General features: G+C 46.4%; 1 protein-coding gene across 1 annotated transcript in view; it reads left to right on the top strand.

Annotated features, from left to right (window-relative positions):
• Window positions 1–14,915, top strand: part of LOC138513680 (V-type proton ATPase 116 kDa subunit a 4-like) — a 4,716,919-nt gene that overhangs the window by 4,696 nt on the left and 4,697,308 nt on the right. The gene's annotated exons all lie outside the window — the stretch shown is intronic.

Below are 14,915 nucleotides of genomic sequence, written 5' to 3'. Positions count from 1 at the left end.
TGTCAACACAAAACGTAACATAGAATGTAAACACCTCATAATGGAAACATCTTGAAGAGATATAAACATAACACGAATATCATGTATGCAAAACATAACACATATCCCTCCTTATATACAATGAACATTAACAGCATTATTCAAGATAGAAATCTTTGAGGTGTTTGGGTGTTTTCCTTATCCTCCTTTTTGATGTGGATGTCTCTATACTGGTGTCTTGACTTTCAACACCCTCTTTACTAGGTTGCGGTAACTCCACACTCAAATCTTCATTCACTTCAGCATCCTCTTTGTCCACCCCCATCTCTTCATTACCAAGAATTTTCAAGCTCTTAACTAATTTTGCTTTCGACCACACCTCACCACCCTCAAGTATCACCACACTTCCACGTATTGCAGCAATCTTTTTTGGTCCTAGGAACCTACTTTCCAAACATTTAAACCCAAAACGGGGTTTCTTATTTAATACCAAATCCCCTACTTTGTACTCCACTTCTTTTTTTTTTAAACCGTTTTTATTATTTTATTCAAACAAACAATACAAACCAAACTTGCAGTGCATACTTGACATTTCAATTATACATCGCTTTATTATGTCCACTGCTACCCTTATCCCACCCCCCATACAAGCCTACTTCTATTCACCTTCTGCTCCTGCACCTTGTGTTAGGGTATCTCCTTCTATGGGTTCCGTTGGGTCTTGCCTTGATCCAAATAACTCTGCTATTAACAATTTCCAGGCCATCAGGGTCTCTGTCTCTTCCTCCCCCCCTGTACTGCTCGATTCTTGCCATACCATGGTTTCTGCCTCAGCCCATTTCTGCAAATCTTTCCACCATACCTCCAGCCGTGGTCTGTGGCATGTCTTTTATCCCATAGCAATTCTCCTCTTTGCAAGCGCGTATGCCGGGTCTTTTAGTTTGCCCACATGTTTAAGTTTTGGTGCTCTAGGGAACCCCCCCAACAAGCAGGCCTACACTGTATCAACCGCAATCTTAATGCCTCTCTCTGCTAGCTTGTGTGCCACCTAGCTCCAAAAGCGCTCGATAACCGGACATGACCAAAACATGTGCACCATGCCAGCATTCTCTTCATCACATTTGGGGCATGCTTTCCGTTCTACATTTTTAAACCTGGCTATTCACTGGGGTGTCATATACGCCCTATGCGTGATATACAGTTGAATCTATTTCAATCTTGCATTTCTCGACACCTTCTTATGATACCCTTGGGCTCGTTCCCACATCCCATCATCCATCGGGGCCCCCACCTCCGCCTCCCAGTCTTGTCTCAATTGTACTACTTCCTTCCCCAGCCTAGACATCATCTCGTATTTTCTGGATCTCTCATGTCCCCCCCACCTCAGCTATATCATATATCGTGTCTATGGTAACATCCGGTTCTCCCTCCAGTACCACTTCAGGCCATGTCTTCTTAATTCTCCGTACTATTCTGTGGTACGTAATGTACTGGCCTGTGTGTAACCCAGTTTCCTCCCCCAACACCTCAAAATCTATTATAGCCCCCTCTTGCCAAATATCCCCCATCGTTGCCATCCCAACAGGTTCCCAGTGGTTTCTGATTATCATCCTGAGTTGCTTTTCTTCACCCGCCAGTGCCACTAATGGCACCTGCGGGGAACACGGGGTTGGATTCTGCGTCATTTGACATGTCCAACGCCACATCTTCCATCCGAGTACCATCATCCTAGGGCGCCCTCCATTTCTGCCTTGGGCAGTCACATAACCTCTTTTAAATATAATGGGTACAATCTTGTCGAAACAGCCTGGACTCGGGGGTTGTCTCCTGTGCGAGCCATTTGGCCACATATTGCAGCTGTCTTGCCACATAGTAAACTTCGTAATTAGGCAGTTTTATACCCCCTTTCTCATAGAAATTCTGCAACTTCCAGAGGGCCACTATTTTGTGTGCCATGCCAAAGGAAGTCTCTACACATACTATCCAATCTAATGAAGAACTTCTTAGGTATCAAGTACGGTATATTCCCAAAGCAGTGCAGGAGCCTAGGCAGGACCACCATCTTTAACATCGCCCCACGTCACATCATTGCTAAAGGCAGTTTGACCCAAAACCTCAAACAGTTTTCGATTTTCTTAATGACTACCTCTGTATTGCCCTTATGCTCCTCTTCTACCGTGTGGTATATATCTATCCCTAAGTAGCGAAATGTGCTAACCTCCCATGGTATCTGTAACACCGGTAACTGTGTCAATGGGATTGCCCTTATAGCCACCCAATGGGAACATACTAGATTTCTGAGGGTTCACCGCTATGCCAGACAGCCCTGCGTATCTTCCCATCACTTCCAAAATATATTGGAGGTTTTCCTCCGGGTATCGCAAATACAACATGTCATCCGCATATAATGAAACTAGATGTCGTTCCTTTCCCACAGCAATGCCTATCGTGTCATATTGTTGCCTCAAGTATATCGCTAAGCGTTCCAAGGTCAATATATAAAGCATGGGGGACCATGGACATCCCGACGGAGTTGCCATCTTTCAGATATCACTGCTCCTGTTTTGACTCTCGCCAGCGGTTCACTGTATAGCATTTTCGCCCACTGCAGATACCCAGGCCCCAAGCCAGAGCCAGCCAAGGCCGCCAACAGCCATGGCCACTTGACCGAATCAAAGGCCTTTATTGCGTCCAATGATACAATTGCCATTTCACTTTCGTTCCCATTCCCATGCTCAATAACTCGATGGAATCATCTAAGATTATTGGATATGTTCCTATTCGGCACATAGCCCGTCTGATCTCGATGTATTAATTTGCCAATAACTCTCCTCAGCCTATTTGCCAGAACAGCAGTCAGTATTTTGCTGTCTTGATTCAACATTGATAGGGGTCTGTATGAACCACAGCTATGCCCGGGTTTGTTGGGTTTGGGCAGCGGTATTATAACCGCTTCTCTAAGTGACTCTGGCAGTCTGCCCAGATCATATGCCTCATTCAACATTTCCAAAAGCGGGGTGAGCACTTCTCCCCTAAATGTTTTATAGAATTCGCTTGGGAGTCCATCAGCCCCCGCAGTCTTGCAGGTGGGTGACTGCCTCACCACTTCTTCCAAAGTAATCGGTGCATCTAGCTTCTCTCTTTCCTCTGCACTGATGTGCGGCAATTCTATGTCCTCCAATGTTTCTACTATCTTCGTGTGATTGCTCACCCCATCATCCTCATATAATAACCTATAATAGTCCACAAATTATTGGTTAACTCCCTCCTGGGTATCAACTACACTTCCATCTTCCCTTGTTATTGTTCTAATCGTGGGTCTGGGGGTTTCACTCTTGTATAGCCATGCCAAAATCCGTCCTGGTTTATCCCCTCCCGCATGCTGTCTTTTTATATATTTTTTATAGTTTAGGTTACACAGCCTTTCCCAGTATCCAACACATTTCTGCTGTAGACCGTGTATCAATTCAGTGCTTTCCTTGGTAACGTTTTCTCCTTTCAATACTCTTTCCAATTCTCCCTCCGCTTACTATAGGTCAGCTAGGATCCCTCCTTGCAGTCCTTTAGACTTTGCTATAGCTACCCCTCTCATCACAACTTTAAAGGCTTCCCACAACGTGCCCGCTGAGTCTACACTGCCAGTATTAATCTCAAAGTAGTTAATAATCTCTTCCCTCATATCTTCTCTGAAAACTGGGTCTTTCAGCACCTCTGCTCTGAGGCGCCATGTCGGAATCCTCACCCTCAGGGGTCGATACTGCCTTCCGAGGATCAAAGGTGAATGGTCCGAGAGGACCCTCGCTTTGTATTCCGCCTGCGTGACCTCCGTCACTATATCTTGTGTGACAAAAACATAGTCCAACCTCGTGTGCAATTGCTGCGGGGTAGAATAATGCGAGTATTGCCTCTCCTGGGAGTGCCACGACCTCCACACATCTTCGAGCCCAAAGTCATTCAGCAATGTCTGCAACGTTTTAGCGGCTGGGGCAGGTCTTTCCAATTTCCCGTCTGATCTATCTACCTTAGGGTTCAGTATACAGTTAAAATCTCCTCCCCAAATCACTGCGCTCCCCACACATGTGCTGAGGTTGTTACACAGGGTTCTAAAATATGCCGCCGTGTTTTGGTTCGGGGCATACGTGTTTACAATACTTATCTCCCTATTTTCCACTAATCCCCTCATTATGACCATCCTCCCATCCGTCTCAACTATTGTCTGTAACAGCTGAAACGGCACATGCGGCGCCACCCATATTATCACTCCCCTGGCATAAGCCGAATATGCTGAGCCCACCATAGTCCCCTTCCATTTCTTCCCTATCGTCTCCATCTTATCCCGCGTCAGGTGCGTCTCTTGCAACAAGGCTATGTCTATCTTCTGTCTACGCAGGTATAGCATGACCTTATTCCTCTTTAAATAGCTATTGAGCCCCCTGACATTCCAAGTAATTATTTTGATATCCCCCATGACTTGGCAGAGTCCCACCCCTCCCTCCCACCCATGCAGTCCAACTCCAATTGTATTCCCCATCTATATTGGCTTGTTTCCCAATTTAAACTTCCCCCCAACTAAAAACACACCCACCTCCCTATCCACCCAAACCCACCCACCCACCTCCCTTCCCTGTCCCAACAACACCCTCCCCAATTGTTGCTCAGCTCCATACCTTGATCTCAGACACCCACGCATCTAGCCCTTTCTGGCTCTAGCCCGTACTCGCGGCTCAGCAGGGTAAAGTCGCCCTAGTGGCTATTTTACTACTGATTCCTGGGGGTAGGTTGCCTCCGACCTGCTGCTCCTGAATATTCCACTGCGTCTACCGCCACTCATTTTACTTGTGCATTGTGTTCTCTATATTCCAGTCCAACAGGGTAGGTGAGTCCAGTAATGCAAAAATACAATTCAATGTTCCACGGTCCATCACTAGGACTCCCCTCCCCGATTTACCCTCTCAGCATACATGATACCTCCCTCTCACTTGTCACATCCCTCCTGATCTTGATCCTCATCTCGTTCCGGGCAGCCCTGCAAATCCAACCATGTCGCCCCTTCCTTGGGGGTGTCGAAGAAGAACGCTCTACTTTTATGCAAGACCTTCAGCTTTGCATGTTACAAAAGCATATACTTGATCCCAGCCGTGCGCAGTCTCCTCTTGACCGCCACATAGCTATATCGCTGTCTCTTTACCAACATGGTATAATCAGGATACGCCGTGATGTTGGTAAATGCCCTTTCTATCGTTCCACCTTTACGAAAGTACCTCAGGATCTTCTCTCTGTCTTTATAGTTCAGGATCTTAGCAATTATCGCTCGAGGAGGGGCCCCAGGCCGTGGTTTCCTCCTCAGGGCCCGATGTGCTCGTTCGACAGTAAACCCTTGTGAGAGCTTGTCTGCCCCTATCTCTTGCAGAATCATATTCTCCACATTGTCCGTGGAGTCCTGACCTTCTTCTCCCTCCGGCAGGCCGACCACACGGATGTTGTTTCGTCTCGCCCTTCCTTCCGCTTCCTCCGCTCGGTTCTCGAGATTGGCCACCTGTTGCTTGAGTATGTGGATCTCCTTCGCATTATTTGTGCTGGTGTCTGTGTTGGTTTTGACCGCACTCTCTAGACCACTTGTTCTCTCAGCCAGCGCTCTGACATCCTGTTCAATGCCCACTGCATCTATTTTGTTCTCCAAGGCCGTCCGTAGGTCCGCCATTGCCGTTCCCCATGAGGCCCTCAGCTCTGTTATAGCTGCTAGGACCAGGTGGTTTTCTCCTTCAGGGGTACTGTCCGCAGAAGCTGTTGCTGTGCTCTGTGTTGGAGCAGTAGGGGTCCGTTGTGTCTTTGCAAAGGCCTCCATTGTGGGTTGCTTGCTCTTGGCCCTGAGTCCTTTCGCAGACATCATGCAACCCTGCCTGCGTTTCCAATTTCAGCTCCTACGTATTGTGCTGGTGCTGTACCCCAGTATTCCTGTAACGCCACCAGATCAATTCGGGTCCGGGAGCATCGTTCTCAGAGGGCTGCGTTCTGTGATGGCGTGTGCTGTGTCATATGTCGAGTGGGTCGTGTCCTCCCACTTACCTTCTCCGACTATTGTGGTCTTATGTGATGCTTGGTGTTACGTATTCACCACAGTGACTGCCGCCTTTCTTCTTATTAGGCCTTCCTCCAGCAACTGTCCAGGATAGGGTGACTTGTTATTCACTCCAGGTACTACAGTACCAGTAATCACCAATTCTTGTGTTTGCAAAGCAGCATGCCAGTATGGGTCCAGCTGCGTTGTATAGGTCTCATGTACTCTTAGGGGCAACAGTATGAGGTTGATTTACTGGGCACATGTCTCTCAGCAAAAAAGAAGTGCAGGCTCCCACTGCCCTCCAAGCCCTAGTGCAGCTCTTTGTTGTATGGAGCACCTAATCTGTCTGATGCAGTAACAAGGCAGCTTTTTAAATAGTGTCCTCCACACTCCACTGTAAACAGAAAATGTGTCTTGCTGACCTTGTTGGCACTCGTATAGCGCTGCTCGTTCGCCACTGATCTTCCAAGGTAACAATGTCTCTTTCCGCCAGCTCTGCACGCGTTTCCACATCTGCTGCCTCCCAGTCTAGGCACCCCGCTTGCGTCCTGTGCGCTCTGCTAGTTTGTAGCACTGGTATTCCCAGCTGGCAGCCACACGTACTGCCTCACGAGAGGAGAGGCTGGGATACTTGTATCCTTTTTAAAAAAAATATTATTTTAATAGTAATGTACCTGGAGCGCGGATCAGCTGCACTGCAGTCGGCTCGCGTGTAGTCTGTTCCAGTGCTCGGCGACCGAGCGTTGGTATTTTTCCAGGCTCCCGGCAGCTATTAAACATTTCTGCTCCCTGCTTCGGTCGCACCCGGGTAGACACCGCGCGCCTGTATTAAGAGCCGGAGCCCGGCGCAAGTCGTATCAACGCTGGGCTCCAGTCAGCGCGTATGTTTGACTCAGTGTCCCCGGTCGCCGCCGAACTCTGTTTCCTCCTTTTATTGCCAGTCATCCATCGCGGCTACTCTGAAATCCTTTGTTCTCTGTGGCCGACGGAGGGCGGCCATCTTCTTTTCCTATGTTCGCCTCGGGATGTTCTCGGGCTGCGATCTTCCTGGTTTCTGCAGCAATCAGCATGGCTTCTTCACAGGGCATGCCTCAGGGTTTCCCACGCCTATGCTCCAAATCTTAGGCCTTTCTTGCTTCTATTCACGCGGTTTTCTCCGGATGTTGACAGGATCATTAGGAGCGACAGCAGAGCCATGTCCCTTCACATGGCTGCTTAGCCACGCCCCCCTACTCCACTTCTTTAAAAGTGGAATCAAATCTTTGTCTATATTCATCTTGGGCGTCAGCAATTAATTTCATCACTTTCAAGCACTTCCAACCATCCTGGTCACAATTTTGTGGCTGGTTGGCAGCCCTTCCAAGACACAAAAGGTGAGATCTTAGTGATGGAATGGGGTGTTGTGCGGTAGCTCCAAACAATTTCCTTTAACACCTCGGTCCACTCTAGACCAGAACAAAGCGCTAACTGTATTCCTCCTTTAATAAACCTGTTAGCTCTCTCCACTAAACCATTTTTCCCTTTGGTGATGTAATGCACTGCATAAATGTTTAATACCAAAGCGGCCTAGGAACTCCCTCATTTCGTCTGAGCAGAATTGCACCCAATTGTCGTTGACAATCTCAGTGGGAAATCCTTCTCTAAAAATAATATCTTCAAAGAATGCAATCATTTCATTCGTAATGGCTTCTCTTAAAGCCCTCCATTCCAGCCATTTGGAGTGATAGTCTACTAACACCGCCAAAAATGTAAACCCATCACCTAGTCCTTGTATGGGACCCATTATGTCCACAGCAAGTTTTTTCCATGGTTCTCTGGGAACTAGAACATGACTAAGGGGAACCTCCCTGACCACCTTACCTTTATCTGCTTGCACACACTCCTTGCACACTCAAACTCTCTTCTCAACTTCACTGTCCATACCGGGCCACCAAAAAGATTGTCTCAGTAATCTTTTGGTGCCACTCATGCCTACATGGCATGTGAGCTAAGTCAACTAAACGAGGTCTAATACTCAAAGGAGGAACAATCTTGGAGCCCCTCCTTAATTTAACACCATCTTCTGACAAACTTGATTCCAATTTGATCTCATAATAGCGATCAAAACTCCTGTCCAACACTTCTTTGTTGGGCCATCCCCCTTTTGTCCATTCCTTTACTTTAGACACAATCGTGTCTTCTTTGTCTGATTCCAGCCATTCATCTCTGTTTACAGCACACCCTGCAACATCTGAAATGGTCATGTCCTCCTCCTCCTTGACTATTCCAGTTGATTCTTCCACACTTCTACGGGAAGCCTGGATAACAGTCAGCTACCACGTTATCTCTACCAGGAATATAGCTCATCTTGAAATTATACCCCTGAAACCCTACCATCCATCTAGAACGGGGAACCTTTAGCCCAATCATTGCTACTTAAAAGTTGCACCAAAGGCTTGTGGTCAGACTTAACATGGAATTATTGTCCCCAAAGAAAAAATGCAAAATGTAGAATGGCCCAAAATACTGCCAAAGCCTCTCTTTCTATCACTGAGTAATTCCTCTCAGCTCCCCTCAATGGTCTGGAGGCAAATGCTATTACATGTAATTCTTTTCCTGAATCTGTTTGACACAATGAGGCACCCAAGCCTGACAAACTGGCATCCACCATAAGCATTGTCTTCCTCCCACTTACAAAACCACCTAATGAAGTAGCTTTGGAGATCCCTTCTTTTATGGCTGTGAAGGCTACTTGGCAATCTTGGAATCATTTGAAATGTATGCCTTTCTTCAGTAAATTTCTTAAAGGTGCAGAGATGGTGGCAAATGTATCAACAAATTTGTGGTAGAAGTCAGCCATCCCCATAAATGATTTAAGTTGATCCTTGTCAATAGGTGCTGGCACTCTACAAATGTTCTCAACCAGACTGGCCTTGGGTGACACTCCTCGACCAGATACTTTGTGCCCAAGGTATTCAACCTCCCTGACACCAATTTTACATTTCTTTCTCTGTACAGTGAGGCCAGACTCTCTCAGTCTCTGTAACACGAGTCTCAACATACAATCATGCTCGCTCCCTTAGTACTTCCTCCATAACTCTTTGAAAAACTGAGGCAGCGGATGCCAAGCCAAAAGGCATACGTAAATACTTCAAAGTTCCTTCAGGGGTGACAAAGGCTATGACATGCTGACAGTTCTTGGATAGGGGCACCTGATGGTAAGCAGCCGATATGTCAATCACTGAGAACCAGCTAGGCTCCTCCAAAGTTGCTAATGTCTCAGCTATGACAGGTAAGGGGTGTCTCTCTATGTATATTTTTATTGAGATCTCTGAGGTCTACACACAGTCTTAAATTTCCATTGCTCTTGGTGACAAGTACCACCTGGGAAAGCCACTCAGTACTCTCAATGCGCTCAATAACACCTTTTTGGGTTAAGTCATCAAGTTCTTCTCGAAGCTGCTGTCGCAATTTCAGGGGAACTGGTCTCACTTTGTGCACAACAGGTTGCGCTTTCCCTATCATGTTCAAAATTGGCTAATTTTCCTAACTTTGAAGTGAAGACGTCCGGAAATTCCTTTGTCCATTTATCATCTACTTCTGCAATTGTTATAGGATTTCGAGCACTCGCCTGAATGCTAGCCCCCAGTTTCCTTTGTTCGTCCCAGCCTAAAAGTGATGCCTCCTTTTTTTGCCACTAATATCTCTGCCGTGCACTCCCTTTGCTTATATGACACATGGCCTTCAAATTCACAGATAAGTATAATGGTGGATTCTCCGTATCCGCAAGGTTGAACTTTGGCAGGAACTGGAATTCCTGGATCCTTGCCAAGAACATTTTTGAATGTGTCTTCTGAAATTATGGTCCAAGGGCAAGCTGAATCTACTTTCATCTTTGTGACATCCCTCAACTAAAAAGTCGTCAACAGTTCCTTTGTACTCGCCCAAAACAGCATAGATGTGAAAAATACGTCTTGTATTTCCTTCTTGGAAAGGCGGACCGTCTAATGTTCTGGCAACAGGCTGACTAGGCATTTGACTGTTCTGTTCTCTCTGGTCCACTAAATTTATTGAACATTCTTTACACATATTGGCGAAATGTCCTTTACGTTTGCATTTGAAACCGTCCGCAAATCTTGCTGGGCATGTGGGGGTGTTGGTTGAGTGCTTGGTACTGCGCACCTGGAACACCTTTGATTCCACCAATCTCTTCTGGACGTAGACTTTTTCCTTGGTGCCATTGCACACACACCTTGTGCAACACCTTGTGCAACTTGTTTGTCTATTTTCATTTCCCTCATATATTGAGAAGTTTGTTCTATACTGCGGGTAAGTTCTATGGCTTGTTCCAAAGTCACGTCTTTTGCAAGTAGCTTTTCTTGGAATCTGAGGCTATTGGTGCATCTTACTAACGGGAATCCGTCAAATCACCAAAGTCACGTGTGGCTTAAGGTCCTTAAAGATGCTACATATGATTCCACGGATTAAGAGCTGTCCTGGGCGCGTTGAATGTATCTGTGTCTCTCGAACATCACATTTTTCTTGGGTTCAAAATGCTCTTCGATCTTCTTGATGGCTACAAGGTATTCATCGACATCACCTGCCCCTTCTTCTGTGCCTGGTGTGAGACCATCAAAAACAATGCGCCCCTCAGGACCCAAATTGTGGAGAAGCAGTGCCTTTCTTCTGGTTGCACTATATCTGTGGCCTCCAATGGCTATGATGTAGTTTTCAAACATGCGTATCCATCTGTCCCATCTCACTGGGAGGTGGCCTGGTTCGGTGAGAAAAGGTGCAGGTGGGGGAATTGCTGCAGCTATGTTTCTATTATTGTACTGTGTGGAGGAATGGTCCAATTTGTATTAATAGAACTTCCTTATTGTCTCTGAAGAACACAACAATAATCTATTTTGAAAATTCAGTCCTTAAGTATCTTGGTGCAATGTACAGGCTGGGGGTAGCCTTATGACTTAACAGTGTGGCACTTTTAGACTGCAGAAATAATGAGGGAGTATTCCGTCTGTTGAATGCTTTGTGACTGCACAATGAAAGGTTCCAGAGAACAAGTGAGAACTAGAATGTAGCGTTAGCAATGTTTATGTGGTTGTCTAGTAACCACAATCACTTGTCTAGCTAAACAGCTCGACCCTATGCACGCTACGATTGATACCGTTCTTTCGTTCATATCTCCTCTCACAGTCTCGGGCATCCATGTCTTGTCTTGCAGGACTTGTCGGCTATTGTCGCCTATCTGTCCACTGACAGCTGCTCCTTCTCTTTGACTAATCCAGTCATCAGAAGGCATTTTGCGGGTCTATTGCATCTTTTTCCACCGGTACGCAATTCTCATCCTAAATGGGATTTGAATGTGGTACTCACCGCCTTATGCCATGAACCATTTGAACCCATGGCCAATACTGACCTCCAATACCTTTCTTGGAAGGTCGCCTTTTTGATCGCAGTGACATTGGCGAGGCGAGTAAGCGAGCTCCAAGCTCTATCTGTGGAACACCCGTCCCTCACCTTCCATAAGGATAAGGTTGTGCTCCGCACTCACCCTTCTTTCCTGCCCAAAGTGGTTACTGATTTTCATTTGAATCAATCGATCTCATTACCTGTCTTTTTTCCGAACCTGGCCTCAAATGCAGAGAGAGTCTTACACAACCTAAATGTCATGCGAGCCCTGAAGTTTTACCTCATCAGAACGACTGACCTCGAGGGTTCCTCGCAACTCTTTATCACATTTCGGAGATCCGAAAGGGAAACCTGCTTCAAAGGCAACTATCTCCCGAAAGATTGCCTCCTGTATTTCTGAAGTCTATCCCATTCAGGGCCTTCAACATCCGAAGGGCATCCATGCCCATTTTATACGTGGCAAAGCGGCTGCTGTTGCCTTCCAGAAGTATGTTCCTTGGGAAACCATCGCTAACCACCCTGCCCACCTTCCTGCACTGCCTCCTGGCCACCCCTTGCACTGGGGACTGTACCTGTACCCATACAGCCCCCCCCCCATTTTTCTTCTTTTCTGCACTTATTCAGACTTACCCAGTCGGCAGCCTTAAACACAGCACTTGCCACGTACTGGCTGCACTACCACATTTTGCCTCAATTTTCTATTTATTTCATTTATCTGCGCTCCTCAGCTTCTGCACTTTCCACTCTCCCCCCTTCCATGCACTTTTTCCCTTTTCCCTTTCCCATGCACTTGCGCGTTCTCAATGTCACTGGGCCTAGTAAGATCGTTTTTATGTTGTGCTGTGTTCTCCCTTGTTCCCCTCCCTTGCCTAGTTGCGCTCTGAAACACTTGTGTACGAGCGCAATACAAATAAAATATCATATCGTATCATATCAATGGGCTGGATAGCCAGGAAGGTCAGACCCTGCTTGGGTTTTAAGGAGCGCACCTTTTATTTGTTGCTTTGATCTGCTGCTGGTTTCTTCCCTGGGTAGTGCAGGACCCTCCAGTCTTCCTTCTTCTTGTCAGTCCGACAGTCGCTTCCGGAACGGTGAGCCTTTAGGAACAACCAGGAACGTCCGCCTCAGCTGCACCTTCCTCTCCGTTTAAGGTACTGTGCAAATCCGGTTGTTCATTTCGTTCAGCCGTGGTGAAAGTGTTTGAAATCTTTCTCAAAATCGAGGGCTTGTCCCTCTCTTCTCTTTGAACTAACTTTTCTGCCAACCAACCTCGTCCGGAATCCGTGGCACAAACTTTACCGCGAACTACCTGAACTGTACTACTACCCTGAACTGTGTGATCTTGAGCAAAAGACTTTTGACCCATTGACTTTGGCCCTAAGCCTTTTCTACCTGATTCTATCACTGTAGTTCCTCTTGCTCAATTGCCCTGAGTACTTATCTGTTGGCGTGGTTCTATTCTATTAACATTGTCTTTCTCTGCCTTTTAATAGATGCTAGAGTGCCATTTTGCTCCCACTTCATTTTGTGAGCTTAACTTGTCCGGAACTTATTGGGAGCTGTGTGGTGTATTAAGAGTGTGATTTTTAAACTGCTTATGATAGTGTAATGTTATACAACCGAAGAGTGAAATAAATATATATTCTTTTACTTGAAAACCTTGAGTCAGTGTTTGCCTGAATCATAGTAATTGCTGTCCTTTGTGTAACTATTTGATACTGCTCACTTACTCTTGAAATAAGTCTGGCTGCTCAGCCACTGCTACCACTTTAACTATGTAGTACAGGCTTGTACCAAAGGTGAATTTGTACTGTCACTTGTAGTCTTAGTTGTGTGTGGTGTCCCGAAGGGTACTGCATATATTTCTTCCTATCACTTTTCCATCCACCCGAGCTAACTGTGTTGCATGCTTGGGAAACTCCCACAAGTATGGAGGAAAGGGGACGGGACGTAGGAGTATAATAAAGTTACTCACCATAGTGACTACCTTACTCCTAGTCCATAGACCCCTTTCCACCATACGCCCGCCTGCCGTCCCCTCTAAAAAGTATGCTCTTTTATTGCTTAAATGGTCGTAGACCTGGCGATAAAAAGGACTGAAGAGCGATGCGCAGGGTGGAGCTCAGGAGGGCGGGGTTACGGGCAAGTGCGGTACCCTGCGGAAAAATAGAAGGACAAACCTTTTCAATTTTTTGATGTTTTTTTACAAAAAGTGCTCCGGTTCTGTCCCAAAGGACGAAATGTCCCACAAGTATGGAGGAAAGGGGACTTTGGACTAGGAGTAAGGTAGTCACTACGGTGAGTAACTTTATTATTCAACAGTACCACCCTGTTTTTTAGTGACCCCCGTGAAGCATGGACATGGTTCGAACTGCACGTTGACACAGGGCCAAATACAAAGGACCGTGGACGGAATAATCCTCCATCATATGATTACTCATTGTCGGTGTGGCCTACGGATAGTCGCCCCTCGTTGGAGGAGCCGGATACCAGAGCAGTTGGCTGAAGGCCTGGTGGACTTGCGAGGTCTTTTGGGCATAACCCTTACTAAATATATGGGGTGACAAATAGTTTTATGATTCCATGGGCCTCCAACATACTACTGGGCCCAACAGGACTATGACGACCACTGACAACTAACCACTTTATAGATATTTTTGATTGTTGACAACACTGTTAAGTGGCATGTTTGGGTGACAGGTACTTACTTCATGTTGTGGTGCCGCATAGTTAGTGGGGGATAAGGAAGTGTTTGTTTTCATAGTTTGGAATTCATATGACACTCGCTCAATATCACATACATAGCATAGATCCGACTGCCCTCAACATCTTTGTCAGCCACACCAACGCTAAGCATGCTGCCCTCCAAATCAATAGGTATGGGAACTACAGGCACTGAGAGACTGCTCAAGCTCCTGGCGTGCTTAGTTAATGGGCTGCGCTTTAGTATTAAGCGGAGGTTGGTCCTACAACTCCTCAACCAATATTCCCCCAATATTGTTCTCCTCACCGAGATGCACCTAGTAGGCTCTGAATGCATTTTTTTTCGTAGGTCACACTACAAAACGGCAATGCATACAGAGCTCTCCATGGGAGCTAGGGGGGTTCTCATCTTTGTATATAAACTATTACTGCTCATGCTATTGTCAGTACACCAGGATCCAAGGGGCAGATATCTACTAGTGAGAGGCAAATTATGGGGTGCCACTGTTAGTCTGATCTTAGTCTGATAGCTGCCTATGCTACCCCGCTCCTCTCCATGGAATTCCTAGATGGCCTACAGGCCCTGCTCTCTAACCATCACGCTGACTTCTGGGTGCTTAGGGGTTATTTCGTTAGGTAATGGACGTGACCATGGACCACACACACCTTTGGTGTAGGAATCCTTTTATATCCACTAAACTGTTGACCATCACGAAAGCACTGGGTCTAAGCGATGTTTGGACTGACATGCATCGACATGAAAAGGGCTTCTCATTCC

This window comes from Ambystoma mexicanum, chromosome 12, assembly GCF_040938575.1.
Source record: "Ambystoma mexicanum isolate Mex_15411 chromosome 12, UKY_AmexF1_1, whole genome shotgun sequence".
In the NCBI taxonomy this organism is placed as follows: domain Eukaryota; kingdom Metazoa; phylum Chordata; class Amphibia; order Caudata; family Ambystomatidae; genus Ambystoma; species Ambystoma mexicanum.
The sequence above is the reverse complement of the archived record's forward strand: the minus strand, read 5'-3'. Positions and strand labels throughout refer to the sequence as shown.